At 42.2% G+C, this 20,595-nt stretch overlaps 1 protein-coding gene across 1 annotated transcript in view; it reads left to right on the forward strand.

Moving 5' to 3' along the window:
- Positions 1 to 20,595, forward strand: part of DPP10 (dipeptidyl peptidase like 10) — a 744,229-nt gene that overhangs the window by 617,544 nt on the left and 106,090 nt on the right.

Consider the following 20,595-nt stretch of genomic DNA (forward strand, 5'->3'; position numbering starts at 1 on the left):
ATGGGTAACTTGGCAGCTCTGCAGTTATCAGGTAGTGCCGTGTGCTGCCCGGTTACCACTGGGTTAGCACAGGATACCCTACCACCACCTCAATGAGTGGTGGTAAGTGCTCCCCCCTGAAATGGCCGTGCGGCAAGCACTTCACTTGCTGCACAGCCATTTCTTGACAAAAACCAAAGACCTGCCTTTTACCCACTGCGGTAAAAGGGGGCCTCGACGCACATCAAAAAACATGTGCTGACGCCATTGCAGGCCCCCTTTTGCCACAGCTTTGTAAAAGGACCCTTTAAAGAACAAAGCATTCCGGGCAGAGAGAAACCAGATATTCAGTGTTTTGCACTGGAGTGGTGGGAATGTTGTCCTTTCGAGCTGTGAATTGCTGTTTTGCTGTTTGGATTGAATTTGACTATTTGGGGAAGGTTTGTTTTATTATCCAGTAGAACCCCTGATGGAGGCTCTGGTGCTGAAACATGGCCCCTATCTACTGTCAGCACTTATCACATGTTGAATCCTGGTAATAAACGTCATTCTCTGATCATCTTAGGGATTGTGGTTGGCTTCTTCCACTCCTGTGTGTTTGCCTGTGGAAGATCTTGTTTTCCTGTTTTGTTTCTGCTTCTTAGATTGTTAACCACACTGTACTTATGAGGTTAGTGCAGGATATAAGTAATGTAATATAATTTATTGTAATACATTTGCCATTCTGCTTATTGATTATGAAGGCAACCCAAACAGAGGGAGTCCAAAGTACCAAAAAACAGCACCCGTTTGCAGTCTGGCAGTCCAGCAGCTAAGCCCCCACCCCCCCGTGTTTACTTGTAAAGCATCTTTATCCCCTCCAGAGGTTGCTGCTAGCAGTAGCGTTTCACACATCACTGCTGGCGCTGCTCCCGAAGTCTTCCCACCATGTTCAACCCCTGTGGCAACAGGAAGTTTTGTCACAGGAACTGACCACAGCTATGGGAAGGCTTTGGGACCAGCGATGGCAGCGGTGTGTGAAACACTACCACCAGCGGCAACCTGGAGGGGGAAAAGGTGCCTTTACAGGTAAACACGGAGGGGGAGGGGGGAAGCAGATGAGGCAGGCTTTCAGAGCACTGAAGCAGTGCCTCAAACCAGCCCTGATTCAGTGCCTCGAACCAGCCCTTGGGTTTAACTTATTACTGTGCTCTAATCTGAGGAGTCTGATGCAGCCATGTCCCACTCATTCCATCCCCCATCCTGCAAGTCAGCACTTTCTTCCTCAGAAGAAGGGGTAAGGTAAACCACATGAAACTATATGATATATTCTTAGACATCAAAAGGGGTGAGTTTGCCATGGGGTGGAGGGTTTGTTGGCAGAGTAAAAGAGTGAGTGTGCCATGGGGAGGGGGTTTTGGGACAGACAAAAGGGGTAAGTGTGCCATGGGGTAGGGTGGTGGGGTTGGGTCAGAGTAAAAGGGTGAATGTGTCATGGGGTGGGTGGGTTGGGATGGGGACAAAGTTAATGGGTGAATGTACAATTGGTTGTGGGGGGGGGGGGGTCTGAGGTTTCCTTCCTTCTAAGCATGGTAAGGGAAGGGCAGCGATGCTTTAGGTGCACCAGGGTTGGGGGGGGGGTTTTTTGGGGTGGGGGGGTTGATGGGGGGGAGAAGACAGACTGTTGTTAAACATTTATCAGCACACCACTGCTCTTATGCATTCAGAACCCCAAATGATGCTGCCTTTATCTTTGATTGCAATTTTTCTTTAAATGGTGCTGGACAATTATAAACTGCACTTCCTTTCCCCACAACCCTAGAGCTATTTTAAAAATGAGTCCTCATTCAATTAGCCTTTTGTAAAATAGTTTTCAAATTGTGAAGCTCCAGATTTAGATGTCCCTGTTCCTATCTAGCTGACCTAAGCAAAATTATGCTTTAAATATCATTTAGGAGCCCTTTTATTAAGCTATGATAAACACTAGTGCATGCTTACAGCAGGTTAAACAGCACTGGGGATGTGTATAGAACGGAGAGTAGGCATGTTTTTAGCACTGGGAATGTGACTGGGATGGAGAGTAGGCATGTACTTCCTCCGCATGCTAACGAATTAGCATAGGGTTACCATATTTTGTCCCCAAAAAAGGAGGACACGTGCCCCGCCCCGCCCCACCACACATCCCACCCCGCCCCTGTCACATCTTCGCTCCGCCCCTGTCACATTTTCCCCTCCACCCATGTCACACACTCGTCACCCCCCCTCCCCTTACCTTACTACTGCCCTGGTGGTCTAGTGACTTCTTCGGGGCAGGAAAGAGCCCCCTCTTTCCTGCCCGGAGTGCTGCCCTGAATGCATCCTTTGTGTTGCTGATCTCGGCGCCAATTCAAAATGGCCGCCGAGAGTTGAAGTCTCGCGAGGTCACTTCAAATCTCGGCAGCCGTTTTGAATCAGCACCAAGATCAGGAACACGAAGGATGCATGCAGGTCAGCGCTCTGGGCAGGAAAGAGGGGGCTCTTTCCTGCCCCGAAGGCGGAAGAGGTCACTAGACCACCAGGGCAGTAGTAAGTAAGGGGAGGGGAGGCTAGCAATCTGGACGGCCTGCCCACCAGCCTGCCTGTTTGTCCAGAAATCCGGACAAACGGACAGATTGGCAAAACCCGCCTGGTTGCCCGGACATGTCCTCAAAAAGAGGACATGTCTGGGTAAATCCAGACATATGGTAACCCTAAATTAGCATGTGGCTAGCGCGTGACCTTTACCGCCTAGAAAATAGGTGTTGGTAAGTGCTCACATGCTAATGGTCACCAGCTTATGGGGAAATTAGCACGTGGCCATTAATAAGAAAAACTGGAAAATGTAGCCATTTTACCACCGTGTTAAAAGTGGCTTGAACGCATAGAAACCCCACGCTGGGGTTAGCCTGGTCACTTTTGAAGCGCAGCTTAGTAAAAGGACCCCTTAATATGCTGCTTATTGATACTGTGATATTGTTCCATTGTCATGGATTTATTTATATTTTTATTTTATTTCTGTTGGGTTTACATGATGTATTTATACCACAATTTGGAGTTTTAGAAAAAGTGTAACAGGTGTTACCATTGTTCACTTTCCTTGCCAAAATGTGTCTGTTCTTTATGACAATTCAGCATCACAGTGGAATGTTTGTAAAGCTATCGAAGTGATTTTAAAAACCTGGAGAAAAAGAGAAAACATATAGAGGGAATTCTATAAATGATGTTGAAATCTCGGTGCAGGAAAACATCAGCGCTTGATTGAGCACCATTCTATGAACTACTACTACTACTACTACTACTGTTACTTATCATTTCTATAGCACTAGTAGACATGTGCAGTGCTGTACACTAACCACCTTATAATTGAAAGAGAAAAACGCCTAGATTTCGACCCAAATCGGGAGAGAGACGTTTATCTCACAAAAACGAATAAATCGGTATAATGGAAAGCCGATTTTGGACGTTTTCAACTGCACTCCATCGCGGAAGCGTACAAAGTTGACGGGGGCGTGTCGGAGGCGTGGCGAAGGTGGAACTGGGGCGTGGTTATCGGCCGAGGAGAGATGGGCGCCTTTCGCCGATAATGGACAAAAAGTATACGTTTGTAGCTAGAATTTAGGGCACTTTTCCTGGACCCTGTTTTTTCACGAATAAGGCCCCAAAAAGTGCCCTAAATGACCAGATTACCACCAGAGGGAATCGGGGATGACCTCCCCTGACTCCCCCAGTGGTCACTAACCCCCTCCCACCACAAAAAAATGATGTTTCACAACTTTTTATTTTCACCCTCAAATGTCATACCCACCTCCCTGGCAGCAGTATGCAGGTCCCTGGAGCAGTTGTTAGGGGGTGCAGTGGACTTCAGGCAGGTGGACCCACGCCCATCCCCCCCTACCTGTTACAATTGTGCTGCTTAATGCTTAGTCGTCCAACCCCCCCAAACCCACTGTACCCACATGTAGGTGCCCCCCTTCACCCCTTAGGGCTATAGTAATGGTGTAGACTTGTGGGCAGTGGGTTTTGAGGGGGATTTGGGGGGCTCAACACACAAGGAAAGGGTGCTATGCACCTGGGAGCTCTTTTACCTTTTTTTTTGTTTTTGTAAAAGTGCCCCCTAGGGTGCCTGGTTGGTGTCCTGGCATGTGAGGGGGACCAGTGCACTACGAATCCTGGCCCCTCCCACGAACAAATGCCTTGGATTTATTCGTTTTTGAGCTGGGCGCTTTCATTTTCCATTATCACTGAAAAACAAAAACGCCCAGCTCACAAATTGTCAAATAAAACATGGACTTCTATTTTTTCAAAAATACGGTTCGGTCCGCCCCTTCACGGACCCGTTCTCGGAGATAAACGCCCATGGAGATAGACGTTTTCGTTCAATTATGCACCTCTAAGCATGTAAGAAACAGTCCCTGCTTGACAGAGCTTGCAATCTAATCAAGACAGACAAACAGAACAAATAATTAGGGAATTACTTATGGGTGGGAATGATAAAACAGATATGGGTACTGAACAAGTGAATAAGAGTTCAGAGTTAAAAACAGCCTCTAAAAGTTGAGCTTTTAGCCTAGATTTGAATAAGGCCAGAGGCGGAGCTTGACGTACTGACTCGGGAAGTCTGTTCCAGGCATGCGGTGCAGCAAGATAAAAAGAATGGAGTCTGGAGTTGGCAGTGGGGGAGAAGAGTACATATGGATTTACCCGATGAGCAGCAATGCCAGGGAGGAGTGTAGAGAGAGATAAGAGTGGAGAGGTACTGAGGAGCTGAAGAGTGAATGCACATGTAAGTCAATAAGAGGAGTTTGAACTGTATGCAGAAATGGATAGGGAGCCAAAGAAGTGACTTGAAGAGAGGGCTAATATGAGCATAATGAGCATAATGGTGGAATATAAGTCGTGCAGCAGTGCCCCATTGCTTTCCTGGGATGTCTGGGGTACCAGACAACTAAAAATGCTGGCCCCTCCTATATACCAATGGCTTGATTTTCTTCGTTTTTCACGTGTGCATTTTTTGTCCCGAAAATGGCCTGAAAGCATAAACACGTAGAGCATATAAACTTGTTACAAATTATATTTTTGGAAAAACAAAAAGAAGAAGACATTTTGCATTTTCAAAAATGGCCATATTTCCTATTTGGATTTGGAAAGTTTAGTGGAAAATGTCCAAAGTCCAACTTAGATGTGATATTGAAGATGCCCCTCATGTGTGCTATCACCTTCAAACTATGCACCATTGCATTTAGGGGCCAATTTACAGAACAATGTATAGCTGGAATGTTGATATTTACACAGGAATTAGTTCATTTCATTTGAGTATTTATAAACCGCTTAGACCTAAGTGGTTTATAGCTTCACTTTACAGGTGCTGGGGTCTGTCCCTATTGAGCTCACATTCTAGGTAGTACATTGTACTACTGTTTTATTTGAGGCGACAGGGGTTAAGGGGCCCTTTTACTAAGCCGTGTAAGCGTCTACGTGCACCAAAATGGAATTACCGGATGGCTACCGCATGGCTCTTGCGGTAATTCCCCCCCCCCCCCCCCCCAATTTTTTTTATTTTCTGGCACATGTCAGCTACACGTGGCAAGTGGCATTTGGCATGCATAGGTCATTACTGCCCGGTTACCGTGTGAGACTTTACCGCCAGGTCAATGGCTGGTGGTAAGATCTCAGACCCAAAATGAATGCATGGCAATTTTCATTTTGCTGCAAGTCCATTTTCGGCAAAAACTTTAAAAAGGCCTTTTTTGCAGGTGCGCTGAAAAATGATACCTCACGCACCCAAAACATGCGTCTACACTACTGCAGGACAAGTTTCAGCGCACCTTAGTAAAAGGACCCCTAAGAGACTTGCCCAGGGTCACACGGAGCTGCAGAGCGAATTGAACCTGGTTCCCCAGGACCTCAATCCACTTCCGACCATCAGGCAGCAGCGGGAATCTCACCCAGTTCCCCAGGTCCGCAACCCACTACACTAATCATTAGGCCATTTCTCCACTCCTCATATACACACATATATACCAATATTTTAGACATTTATGTGTGTTCTTGGCACCTAAATATTGGCTCCCTCTTTATAGAATTACTCCCTTAGGAGTTCATTATGTAAGTAGTAGCCTTCATTTAGGCACCTTGATACCTCATGATGAGAACCTATTCATAATGGGATCTAGGCACCTAAATTCTGTTATCAAAAACTAATGTAGAGTGCCTAAAATCTAGCCACCCGCAATTACACCAGCCATGGACTGCTAGCACCTCCATGTAGCAAGAGTGCACTTAACTTACAGTATTCTATAAGGGGTGTGCATAAGTTGCAGCACCACCCATACCCCGCACGTGCTCTGCTACGCCACTTACGCACACCCTTCCAGAATAGTACTTAGCTGTTTTACTGCCACTTATGTACATAAGTATACAGTTACTCACAAGTGTGCAAGTATGCTATACATACACACTAATAGAAATGCATCAATACACTCTCTTCTGAATTCACTTCCCCCGTATTTTCACCACACTTAAAACTCTACCCACAGATAAAATTGTCATACCCTAAAGTTCTCTTGATATTGTTCTATCGCCCTATCATTTCCCCATTATTACATTCCATCATTTCTATTCCCAAATGATGTTTTGACTTTGATTTTGTCTTCCCATAACTCTTCACAATGTAACCCATAATCGTACTGTAACAAATTGTATTTCCATCATTCACAATGTATTGTAAGCCACACTGAGCCCGCAAATAGGTGGGAAAATGTGGGATACAAATGCAATAAATAAATAAAATAAATACATTCACATGCACAAATGGCACTTAAATGTTGGTGAACACAGAAGAGAGGGAATCCAAAGGCACAAGAGTCAATGCAAACAACCGAAAGAAGCACAAGGAGCCTTCAAGATATGGGACAACTCAACTGTACTTTATTAATCAGATCCGACACGGTCCGTGTTTCGGCTTGGAATGCTTGTGTCAGGGTATGGTATGCCTGTGGTGGCATCTGTATCAAACTAGTTTCAAACTAAAGCGAATTTTTTAGCTGGTATATGGCGTTTCTCATTGCGGGAAGATTTTCAAAGTTTTGTTTAGTTCCCGCATCTTTTGTTTTGGCATTTTTCACCTAAGTTTCCAGTAAATTTGTCTTTTTTCAAGACAAAAGGTGTTTACCCACACTGGGCAACTGTTTTCTTTGGATACAGACACCACCATTAGACCCATGATGCATACGTTCCTAGCTGAAACACGGACCATTTCGAGTCTGATTAATAAAGTACAGTTGAGACGCCCCATATCTTGAAGGCTCCTTGTGCTTCTTTTGGTTGTTTACTTAAATGTTGGTGCCAAGTTATAGGAGTTCCCCGTTAGTTCTTAACACTTGTAAAAGTCACCATGAATGTCGCTGAATTCAGTTTTTTTAAAATACATATAAATATATATAAAAAAACTGCATGCATGGTATTTATAAACCAGGTGGTAAATTTACATATAATTCCAACATAAATTCCTTTTAACACAACCGTTAAGGTGTGATTTGGTAAAATAATAATAATATTACAAATAATAATACCAATCTATGCAGCTGCAATTTGCATGTTTCATTTATTTCCAGTTCAGCAAGCTTCTGTACTCTTCTGTACTGAAAATAGGCCTATTATAATAATCATACAGCATTTTTAAAGTGAAAAAATAATAATAATATAAAAACTCAGTTCTTTGAAGAGCTCTGTAATTCAAATAATGCATATAGACCATAATACAGTACATTTCCAACCAAGAATAATATTTAACCCTTTTATCTCAGAATGTGAGACTCAACACAGAAAACGTTTGAGTTAGATAATATAGATTCACATCCCTTTCTCTTTCTATCTGTATCTAGTTGTCTACATCTATATTGGGAGGTATTTATGTAGACAGAGATAAATAGATAGATAGCTGTATAGATATATGTAGATATAAATTTAGATATATAAAATGAGCTAGAAACAAGTTATTTCTGGTACGACAAAATGGCGCATTTCCTCTTCCTCCATTTGCAAACTCATGCATGTCTGCTGAGGGACTGAGAGTGAAAAGACATGGTAAACCGTGTTTCATTAGGGTGACAGGGATGTATGAGGGACGAGTGTATGTGTGTATGAGCACGCATGCATCTTTTTGCCTATGTGTTTGGATAGACAGTAAAGAAACAGAAAGATGGATAAAGCCTCTTCGGTAGGGGCTATCAATTGAATGAAAGATGTCTAAAAAAATAAAATCAACCTTGATTATTTCTCTTAGCCTACTCTTGAGCTCACAATGTGAGATATGAAGGGTCAAACATTGTTATTGATTTTTGGATCACAGCACCGGTGAGGGCAGGACCAACTGAGGATCGCCCCTTCCCGGCTTCTCTAGACCTCAAGGAATCTTGAAGGTAGGCCACGGGGCACCTTCAGTTATGTGAGGATGGGGGCCTTAGAGGGGGATGGAGCACTGGCATTGAGAGCTATTTCTTGGTGGGTGGAGGTAAAAGGTTTGGCAGCTTTGCCACTTGGGGGACATCTCCTATGGCGGGGCCTTAATGTGTGGGAGAGGTGCTTGCATTTGAGAGATCCTGAATGGAGAGGCATGTTGGGAGGGAGTTTAACTTACGGTTTTCTGGATACCTGTTCATTAAATTAGTCCACATAAATGGATAACTTATTTGTTTATAGTTATATTTGATTTAAATGACCGGGCTGGCAGAACATTCTGTTAAAGATACATGGATCACTTATATGGCTATCTTTAAGAGGTAGCTGCCCCACTTAATTCTAATCTCAGAATATATGAACTGACTAATGGGTCCTTTTACAAGTCGGCAGTAAGCCCAAGGGCTTACCACTCGCTAAAAGGGAAGTGTCGCTGGGCTACCGCAGCATCCCAGAAGTAGTTCCCACCCCCAGCGCGCATCATATCCAGCGGTAATCGGATAGTGTTGTGTACTGCCTGGTTACTGCTAAGTTAGCTTGGGAGCCCATACCGCCACCTCAATGGGTGATGTTACATGCCCCCCCCCCCCCCCCCCCCCCGAGAAGGCCATGCAGCAAGTGCATATGAATATTATGGGCATCTACATGGTTAGAGTGTGCTAATACTTGGTTTGTGCTAAAAATTCTAATGCATCTCTAGCGCAGCTTAGTAAACAGGACACTTAGAATGAAGCTATAAAAAATTGAAGAATGCTTAAGGATCCTTTTACCAAGCTGCAGTAAGCACTAATGTGTGCTTACAACACCTTTAAAGGACTTACTACAGGGAGCACTCAGGCATCCCTCAGTAAGTTCTGGGTTAGCACGCGTACACCACGTGATAAGAATTTTTCATTTTTATCGCAGTGGGAGCATTCTGGGGCAGCGAGAAGGCATTTCTGTGGTAATCCATACAGCTACATTGCAACATACTAACTGATTAGCACAGGATTAGCATGTGAACTCGCACTGCCTGCAAAATAGGTGATGGTAAGGGCTCACATGCTAATATTTTTTTAATAGCCAGAGGCTAATGCTCCCCATGTGCAAATCCCATCGATTCCAATACTGAGAAAGAAATAATATTCAGGAACTTAATACTTTTCAAAAACAATTTTTTAATGTGCTCAAAAATGTTCATAAGAACCAGTACAGACCGACATGGCTAATCGTTGCATGTATTCAATGTTTAAAATTTTAAAATGTGCCCAAACACGTGTTCTTATATTCTAAGGGATCCTTTTATGAAACTGCAGCAAAAGGAGGCGTTCGCTGGTGTTGACACATGTTTTTGACATGCCCCGAGGCCCCCTTTTACTACGGGTGAAAGGCAGGTTTCCCTTTTCTTAAAGCAATGGCCTCGTGACAAGTGAACCATTTGTCGTGCGGCCATTTTAGGGGAGAGGAGCACTTACCGCCACCCACTGAGGTAACATAAGGGCTCCTGCACTAACCCGGTGGTAACCGGGCAGCATGTGGCACTGCCCGATTACCGCCAGGTACACGCTGGCGCTATAAAAATTGAAATATGTTTGCAGCACCGGAAATGGCGTGTACTGGGGGAGGGAACTACCGCCAGGATGCTGTGGTAGCCTGGCGGTAATTCCCTTTCAGCGAGCGGTAAGCCCGCATTGGGCTTTATAGTTTATTAAAAGTTGATAAACTGCCCAAGATGACTCGCAGAACTGAGCAATTTACAAATTAATTAACAACAAAATAGTAGGAAATGAACTACATAATTGTGATAGGAAAGAAAATAAGGCAATCAAACCAGGACAATCACAGTAGGACTAGGGAGCTGGGGGGGGGGGGGGGAGGCGAGGTTTGGAAAAAGTGGAAAAAGGGAAGATGGGGGTCGGCGACAATGAACCGGATACCTCTTCATGTTCAATCTAGATAAAAGGCTTGCTACCTTAAACACCCGAAAGCGAAGCGGCAAGGCGGGAGGCAGGGCACTGGCAGGTTTCTTCCTTTGCTGAGATCTTCAGTCTGAGGAGGTTTATCTTCTGACTCATGCACAGACACTCGGAAGGAAACCAAGTGGCATGCGTCAACCTTTTCCTAGCTGAGTACACAATTCTGGAACGCGCTGCCGCGCAACTTAAAAACGATCTATGAACTAACTAACTTCCGCAAACTACTGAAGACCCATCTCTTTAACAAGGCATACCACAAAGACCAACAAATGTGAACTCCTCCACATATATCCAGTATTGTCTTATTATATTTGCTTGTTATACTAATATCATACTTTTTCATTATCATGTTACCCAAGATCCTTCCATAATACGAATTGTTTATCTTATTATATATTTCCACAATTCATGATGTATTGTAAGCCACATTGAGCCTGCAAAGAGGTGGGAAAATGTGGGATACAAATGCAATAAATAAATAAAATAAATTCAGCCCGGAAAGAAAGCGGGAGAGCGTTTCAATGAAGGGGAGCAGTGAAAAAGAAAGCACAATGGCTTGTACGTTCAAACTGGGAGGCCTTTGAGTTAGGGAGACAGCACAAGGAAAAACTCACATAAGGGCATACTAAAGCCATTTTTTTATCATTGCTCTGTAAAAGGGTCCCTTATTATCATAAAAGACAGTGTTATTTTGCTCTCCCTTTGTAGGCTCGCAGCTTGGAAAGACCATCAAATCCAGTCCTTAACGTATGGCTATGCTTGGGTGCAAAGTTCATCTCAATAAGTCCTCCTTTGTCTTTGGTTTCTGCTTTCAGGCACCATTCCCAAGTCCTCAGCAAAGCAGCAGAAGTCAATCAGCCTTTTCTTCCCCAGGGCTCATCTCTTAACTACAGTTTTCGGCTAAAAAAAAATGCCCTTGCAAGCTGTGGCAATTGGCATTTCATAATATAACAAACATTAAACAAGAAAGAAGTCAGTGAATACACTCGCAACAGCTGACACCAGTACCATGTCTCCAAGTCCCTGTGCCATCCACCTTTGGCAGCTGGTATTTTTCGGACTCTCCACCCACTCTTTCTCTTTCTGTGTTCTTAATGGAAGGCAGCTGTGACTCCCCGCAGCGAACACAGACCCTGGGTTTGCAACATTTGTTTGGCACACTTTCAATCTTTCCTTGCCAGTGGTCCACTATTGATGCTCATTACAGCATGAATTCCAGCAGATGACTTTACAGACGCCATTAGAGTAGAATTCATCTGTACCTTTGTAATTATGGGGTGAGGCATGTAAATGGAACAGACTACTGCAGGTGGAGGCTACAGGCCTCCTAATGGACAAAAGAGAGCCAAGCATTGAACGCAGCTGTGTGGAAATCAGCCACATTAGTGCTTGAGTATAAAGTACCTCTATACCAGTCTGTGTACTTAACTCCCTGGGATAGAGAAGGCATTTATTTATTTATTGTGATTTATTAACCGCCGTTACGAAGAGCTTCACCCAAGGCAGCGTACAGCAGGAATAGTTTAACATCAAACTTACAATTGTGTTAACAGCATAACGATAGTAAAATGACCAAATATAAACATAAATACAATAAATGAGGTAAACTTGAAAACAGCAAATTTAGACCTAATCATAGGACTCCCATGAAACAGTATCAAAAATATATACATTTGACTGCACTGAAATTCAAATAAGAAAGATATATTACGATGTTAGCATAATACTGATGAAAGATCTAATAAGCACGCATTAGAACGTTCAAATAACGTAGCTATGGTACTAATGCTTTTCTACAACACAGCTTACCATATAGCTGATGGGCAAAGTGCAGATATATAGATGGGGACAAGATGGGTGGTACAGAATCTAAACTCAAGGTAAGTTCTTTGTACAGTTAAATAAGATATAAGGAACTGGTCTAAGTTAGTGTGTGTTGCAAACTAGTCCATCAGCGTAAATATTAACACCTAGTAACTGTATAAAAATGCTACAGCTATGAGCCTTGGTCCCCTGCCTAGACTTTGGTTCAGGCTGTAAAATGAGGGAAAAGCTTACAGGCCTGTGTGACTCTCTAACTTAAAGCAGGAAATACACTGATTTTTATAGGTGCACACAGGATATGGATAATATGACAGTAGATATACCTGATTGGATCTATGCTAATGTCATGGTTACCACTGATTGGCTCATGCTAATGAGTAGCTTTTGTCTTGCGAACATGGTTTTGTCTTTAGCTCGCTTGACCACAAATCTTAAGCAAGACCCTACATCTAGCTATACCTTTCCTTTCTCACAACGTTGCTGACCACAATGTCACTCTGTCCTTTAGACCAAAATATAGAACAGGAAAAGTTCTCTACGATGATGAATCACAGAAGGCAAAAGTAGAGACTAATAGACGATTCACAACTGGAGACGTGAGTCCAACAGTCTTTATTATATCAGAGATAACGACCCGACACAGGCCATGTTTCGACGCTAAAAAGCGTCTGCATCAGGGGTCAATAAATACACTACAAATCAAAACATATAACATATAAATAATGCCAATAAAAACATATATGCACATTCATATAGAGATATGAAAATTCAATAGACACTAATTTTCTGATCAGAGGTTGATATGCTCAAATATGCTTAATAACTCTGTCCTTTAGACCCCCACCTTTGTGTTTCCTGTTGTTCTCTTTAGAGCTCCAACACTGGGAGTTCAAGCAAGAGTCACACAGGCCTGTAAGCTTTTCCCTCATTTTAGAGCCTGAACCAAAGTCTAGGCAGGGGACCAAGGCTCATAGCTGTAGCATTTTTATACATAACCAAGTGTGAATAGATGTTGGCACGTTCACCATCTTTTTCTTCACTTTCCCCTTCTCATCCTCATTCTTTCTTACCTCATAATCTTGTTCTCTCACCAACAAGGAAAAACAAATGAACAAATTTTCCTTTTTGATATCAATGAAATATGGGTTCCTAAAAACTGCCACTTTTATTCAATTGCTGACACACAACACTCTCGCCCTGAATCCATAGATGACTTCTTAGAGCTTACAGCAGGGCCAACATCAGAGTCACTTCCCGAAGCAGAAGATGGTGATGATTCCCAAATATTTACAGGATTTTTACTCGCATGCCTTTTCTTGCACTTTTCATCATCAGGACCGCACGCCTCAAATTGTGCATTAATTTTTTTATCCTTTAAAAGCTTGTGCAATCCCCTACCCCCAAATTTCTTCCCATTCCTCCCATCCACCCTCCTTTGAACCCCACAATCAGTAAAATCATCCTCATCAGCCCACAAATCAGACTTCTTCCTATTTCCAGCAAAAGCATTCTGATTGAATGTCCTCTTTTATTTGCAGATTTCTACTTAGATTTCTTTGCAACCACACTCTTTTTAACATTCATGACCACATTTCTGTAACTAGTTTTTTGTTTAAAGACATCCTTTGCCGCCGCCGCTCTGCTATTCCTTACTTTCTTTCCTACCTGAACCAATTTTTGTTACTTTCACAATTTAACCTACCACTACCAAGGCATTTAAAAACAATCAACGAAATAATTAACTTTCGCAAATCTTCGAAAACCTATCTCTTCAACAAAGCTTACCACGACAATCCATAATTAGCTACAACACTCCACCACTCCTCCCTTATTCTGACTGTCTTCTGTTATAACTGCTTGACTATCCTGCTTATAATCGAACGAGAAAAACGCCTAGATTGCGACCCAAATCGGGAGAGAGACGTTTATCTCACAAAAACAAATAAAGCGGTATAATCGAAAGCCGAATTTGGACGTTTTCAACTGTACTCCGTTGTGGATGCGGATAAAGTTGATGGGGGCGTGTTGAAGGCGTGGTGAAGGCGGAACTGGGACGTGGTTATCGGCCGATCAGAGATGGACGCCTTTCGCAGATAATGGAAGAAAAATATGCGTTTTTAGCGAGAATTTAGGGCACTTTTCCTGGACCCTGTTTTTTCACGAATAAGGCCCCAAAATATGCCCTAAATGACCAGATTACCCCCAGAGGGAATCGGGGATGACCTCCCCTGACTCCCCCAGTGGTCACTAACCCCCTCCCACCACAAAATATGCCATTTCACAACTTTTTATTTTCACCCTCAAATGTCATACCCACCTCCCTGGCAGCAGTATGCAGGTCCCTGGAGCTGTTGTTAGGGGGTGCAGTGGACTTCAGGCAGGTGGACCCAGGCCCATCCCCCCCTACCTGTTACAATTGTGCTGCTTAATGCTTATTAGTCGTCCAACCCCCCCAAACCCACTGTACCCACATGTAGGTGCCCCCCTTCACCCCTTAGGGCTATAGTAATGGTGTAGACTTGTGGGCAGTGGGTTTTGAGGGGGATTTGGGGGGCTCAACACACAAGGGAAGGGTGCTATGCACCTGGGAGCTCTTTTACTTTTTTTTTTGTTTTTGTAAATGTGCCCCCTAGGGTGCCTGGTTGGTGTCCTGGCATGTGAGGGGGACCAGTGCACTACGAATCCTGGCCCCTCCCACGAACAAATGCCTTGGATTTATTCGTTTTTGAGCTGGGCGCTTTCATTTTCCATTATCACTGAAAAACAAAAACGCCCAGCTCACAAATTGTCAAATAAAACACATTTTATTTGACAATTTGTGAGCTGGGCGTTTTTTTCGAAAATACGGTTTGGTCCGCCCCTTCACGGACCCGTTCTTGGAGATAAACGCCCATGGAGATAGACGTTTTCGTTCAGTTATGCCCCTCTATATCGCCTTGCTATCCTTGATATCTTTGTAACACCAATTGTATCTTTTGTACCCTGAAATGGCGATGCCATAACAGGTCTTTGTAAGCCACATTGAGCCTGCAAATAGGTGGGAAAATGTGGGATACGAGTGCAATAAATAAATAAATAACCTGCTTCCTTCAATAGTTAAATTACTCCCATCCTCCACTACAGCACCCCTCTTTTTTGGTGCCATAACAACTCTCAATTACCCCTCAGTTAAAGTTCTCCACAACATGTGTTCCCATTAACAACTCGCCATGCAGCTGCAAAGAAAACTTCCACCCTTATTATTATTATTATTTAATTCAATTCTTTCATGTACAAACTTCCACTTTCGTATAATAAGTACTCAAACATAAAGACACAGACATAGTTCAAAACTAGTACTTCCTTGTACAGTCACGTCCTTCTATATGCGGCTGCAAAATTTGAATATTATGGCATAATAAACATGACTGCTGAAAATGAATCTAAACTTCTAATCTCAGCACTGATCTTATATCTTGCCACTATGGAAAAAAAGGCAGAGTTAAAACCAGTGACAACTACTCAATTAAATTCAGTTACATAAGTACATAAGTAATGCCACACTGGGAAAAGACCAAGGGTCCATCGAGCCCAGCATCCTGTCCACGATAGCGGCCAATCCACGCCAAGGGCACCTGGCGAGCTTCCCAAACGTACAAACATTCTATACATTATTCCTGGAATTGTGGATTTTTCCCAAGTCCATTTAGTAGTGGTTTGTGGACTTGTCCTTTAGGAAACCGTCTAATCCCTTTGTAAACTCTGCTAAGCTAACCGCCTTCACCACGTTCTCTGGCAACGAATTCCAGAGTTTAATTATGCATTGGGTAAAGAAACATTTTCTCCGATTTGTTTTAAATTTACTACACTGTAGTTTCATTGCATGCCCCCTAATCCTAGTATTTTTGGAAAGCGTGAACAGACGCTTCACATCCACCTGTTCCACTCCAGTCATTATTTTATATACCTCTATCATGTCTCCCCCTCAGCCGTCTCTTCTCCAAGCTGAAAAGCCCTAGCCTCCTTAGTCTTTCTTCATAGGGAAGTCGTCCCATCCCCGCTATCATTTTAGTCGCCCTTCGCTGCACCTTTTCCAATTCCACTATATCTTTCTTGAGATGCGGCAACCAGAATTGAACACAATACTCAAGGTGTGGTCGCACCATGGAGCGATATAACGGCATTATAACACCCTCACACCTGTTTTCCATACCTTTCCTAATAATACCCAAAATTCTATTCGCTTTCCTAGCCGCAGAAGCACAATGTCACAGTGTCACAACACTGTCACAACAAAAACTCCTTCACCACTGCCACATTCTGCTGGAATACCGCCAAAACCTCCACATCACTAATTGGCTGAACCCTCAACTGATGACAACCAATCAATTTGCTAAACTAAGGTAAATATTCCAAAAGGGAATGGGTGTTCACGTTATTCAGCCCCAGTGATTCTGTGGGCTTTATTCTTATATGTATAATAATTTTAGGTTTATAAATCATTTCGGAATACATAGAGAAAGCACTTTATAATCCATTTGATTTTTCTTCATTGCAAGGCAAAAAAAAGGTATGAAAATCTGGAAGCTTTATTTACCTTTAAAGAAGCAAGTTTAGGAAAGGTCATATGTAAAACTTTACAGATTTCCCTCAATTATCAGGATTTCAGAAAGAGGATTAAAATTATTTTGTTTCAGAAATATGTACTGCACTGTATAAGGATTAGAAATAGGGATAATGTTAATTGAAATGTGATCAGTGTCAATTAATAATTAATTGTTACTTAGACAGTTGTGGATTTCAATTTTAATTGGATGTTTTTTTAATTATGTAATTCCTAGTTAACGTGCTGGTTTCTTTGATTGTGATCCGCTTAGAACTGAGGAGGTACAAGCAGACTGCAAATTCTGATGTTATGTTACGCTTCATATTCTGAAAGAAATTCCATAGTCCTCCCTTCATTGTTTAGTTCAAACGTAGGTAACCAAGGAGCATACTGAATTCAAAACTTCGGATGCATTGATGTTTAGTGTGCTTTCTTTGCTATGTGAAAATCCAGTATCATAATAGCATTACTTATTGCTTCTATCACCATAATAATAATAATAATAATAATAATAATAATAATAGAGATAATATACACTGTTCATCAGATTCTGTATATGTCGACCAAAGTTGGGCACAAAATTTTGGACATGGAGGGAGAGATTCTATATATGGCACCTAAAAAAATCCACACAGAAAACATTTCCGCCCAAGCGTATTCTATAAGTGGCATCTAGATTTAGGCACGGTATATAGAATACGCTTAGTTGATATCCCAGAGCCTAAAACTATGTGCGTCCATTTACGCCAACGAAAACATGGCATAAATCCTGGTGCGTAGATTTAGGCGTACTGAGTCATATTCTAATTATGTGCATATATTTTAGAATGCCTATAAAATGCCCATTTCCTCACCTATAACCATGCCCCTATTTGCTTGCAGGCATTAAAATTTAGACGCTCTACATTAAATATGCTTAGTGATTTGAGTGCCTAAGTTCTAATATTGTCAATTAGTGCTCATTATTGATTGTTAAGTGCTGCTAACAATGCTGATTGGCTTGTTAAGCCAATTAAATTACCTACACACTGTTATAGAATCTGTTTGAATTTCGGCACGGAATGCTAGACTCAGTATATAGAATCTGGGAGGGGGGAAATTGCAAAGCCACATGTAAATTAATTGAGTAAATAGGTGCTAACAATCCACTATTCAAATTAAAGAGACCTTCCAATATCGGTGTGGGGATATATATCAACAAATCATCTTAGCATCCCAAACACTCAATAAATATTCATGTCATATAGTTCAAGCTGACATTCTTAACCTCTTACTCAATTAATACGGGGATCATCAGATTAAAAAGCAGCAAATCCCATCTGGGAACAGCGTCCCATATATCATGGCGCTGTATACATCCTCATAGATCAACCCGTTTATTTATTTATTTATTTAGAAAAAATTTCTTTTTGTTTGTTTAAATTATCATTTATCATTTTTCATCAATTTTTTAAAAAATAGCATACAGCCATAGCACTTGACATTAGCATAGTACTTAGCTTTGGCAGCACTTTTCAACTGAGTCAAACCCCTGCCAACATGGCCAGGTTTCATCGTCCTTGTTCAGGAAAGAGGTTTGCATCTCCTGCTCCACTTGTGCTCATGAAAAAAATGGCCTATGAGGATGTATACAGCGCCATGATATATGGGACGCTGTTCCCAGATGGGATTTGCTGCTTTTTAATCTGATGATCCCCGTATTAATTGAGTAAGAGGTTAAGAATGTCAGCTTGAACTATATGACATGAACAATCCACTATTGGCATTAGCAAAATGCTAATTATTATTTGTAGCATTTGTATCCCACATTTCCCCACCAATTTGCAGGCCCAATGTGGCTTACATTTGCCGTAGTGGCGATTGCCATTTCCGGTTAGCAGAGTTACAATGGTATTGCATTAAGGTGCATACAAACATGGTAAAGAAGAATACGTTATGTTATTGTCTGTAGGTTCCTGAATAATAGATTGGATTGTATCATATGTTAGGTCATCAATTATAGAGAAATCATTTTTGTCATAGGAATAGAGTGGTAGTGCTTGTTCGTTAATATCAGTGAGGTAGGTCAGTCAAGTGATAAAAGTTCGGTTTTGTCTAGTTCATGATCAGTTTTATTATTTAGTAATTAGGGTGGTTGTTTGTGGTATGCCTTTTTGAACAGGTCAGTTTTCAGTAGATTAGGGAGGCAGTTAGGTCTTGCGTTGTTTTTATGGCCTTCGTTAGTGTGTTCCATAGTTGCGTGCAAATATAGGAGAAGCTGGCAGTCATTAGTAGTTATGCACAGATCTGCCCTATACTCCTATTCTATAACCTGTGCGACAAACAACTGCAAAGGGGGTGTGACCAAGGGAGAGGCACGGTTGGGTCAGGGTCATTGCTCCATCAATCTCAGTATTTTTTGTAACGTTTATTTTGGAACTTTACTGCCATGTATTAAGTAGATCAGGGGTCCTTTTACAAAGGCATGCTGAAAAATGGGCTTTGGTAGTGTAGGCACGTGTTATGGACGTGCGCAGATCCATTTTTAAGCGCACCTGTAAAAAGGCTTTTTAAAAATTTTTTGCAGAAAATGGACGTACGGCAAATTAAAATTGGTGCTTGCCCATTTTGAGCCTGAGACCTTACCACCAGCCATTGACTTAGTGGTAAGGTTTCTCATGTTAACCATGCGGTGATCGCCCACACGCGCCAAGTCGGAGTTACTGCCCGATTTTCATTGTTCATGAGAAAATAAAATATATTTTCTGGTGTGTGTAATGGATGCGCGTAAAAAATAAAATTACTGCACGGGCCACATGGTAGCCAGGCGGTAACTCTGAATTGACATGCATTGGGTACACGTTGAGTGCGCGTAGTCGCAGACGCGGCTTAGTAAAAGAGCCCCTGGATTTTTTCCTTGATCAGTCTACGGAAATCTCTTATATTTTAGTATCATATACTGGGTCAAGGTCATTCCCAGGATTTAGGCATGTGGTTATAGAATACTTGAATTTGCGTGCCTAACTGACGGTAGTTGGGCACAAACATTTACATCAGCCTTTGGCTGGTGTGAGTGCTCACACTCAAATTTAGGCGCAATATTGCGTGCTAACCCCCGGATTCTATATAGCATGCCTAGTATTCCGTGCCGAAATCCAAGCATATTCTATAACAATCTGCATAACTTAATTTGCTTAACAAGCTTAACAAGAGTGGAGGAGTGGCCTAGTGGTTAGAGCACCGGTCTTGCAATCCAGAGGTGGCCAGTTCAAATCCTGCTGCTGCTCCTTGTGATCTTGGGTCACTTAACTCTCCATTGCCTCAGGTACAAACTTAAATTGTGAGCTCTCCTGGGACAGAGAAATATCCAGTGTACCTGAATGTAACTCACCTTGAGCTACTACTGAAAAAGGTGCAAGCAAAATCTGAATAAGTAAATAATCAGCATGGTTAACAGCATTTAACAAGCAATAAAGAGCACTAATTGGCAATAATTAGAATTCATACAAACAACTCCTTAAGCATATTCTGTAACACACTGCGCCTAAATTGTAATGTGTGCAGGCAAAAAGGGGCATGGTTATGGGTGGGGAAATGGGTGTTTTATGGGAGTTCCAAAATTTACATGCACAGTTATGAATATGGCCCAGTGTGCCTAAATCTGTGCACTGGGATTTACACCACATTTTCATTGGTGAAAATGGAGGTGCATAGTTTTAGGCACTGGGATATCAACTAAGCATATTATATGTACCACACCTTAATCTAGGCACTACTTATAGAATACGCTTAGGCGGAAATGTTTTTCTTGTGGATTTT

This window comes from Microcaecilia unicolor, chromosome 7 (genome assembly GCF_901765095.1).
Source record: "Microcaecilia unicolor chromosome 7, aMicUni1.1, whole genome shotgun sequence".
NCBI classification, from domain to species: domain Eukaryota; kingdom Metazoa; phylum Chordata; class Amphibia; order Gymnophiona; family Siphonopidae; genus Microcaecilia; species Microcaecilia unicolor.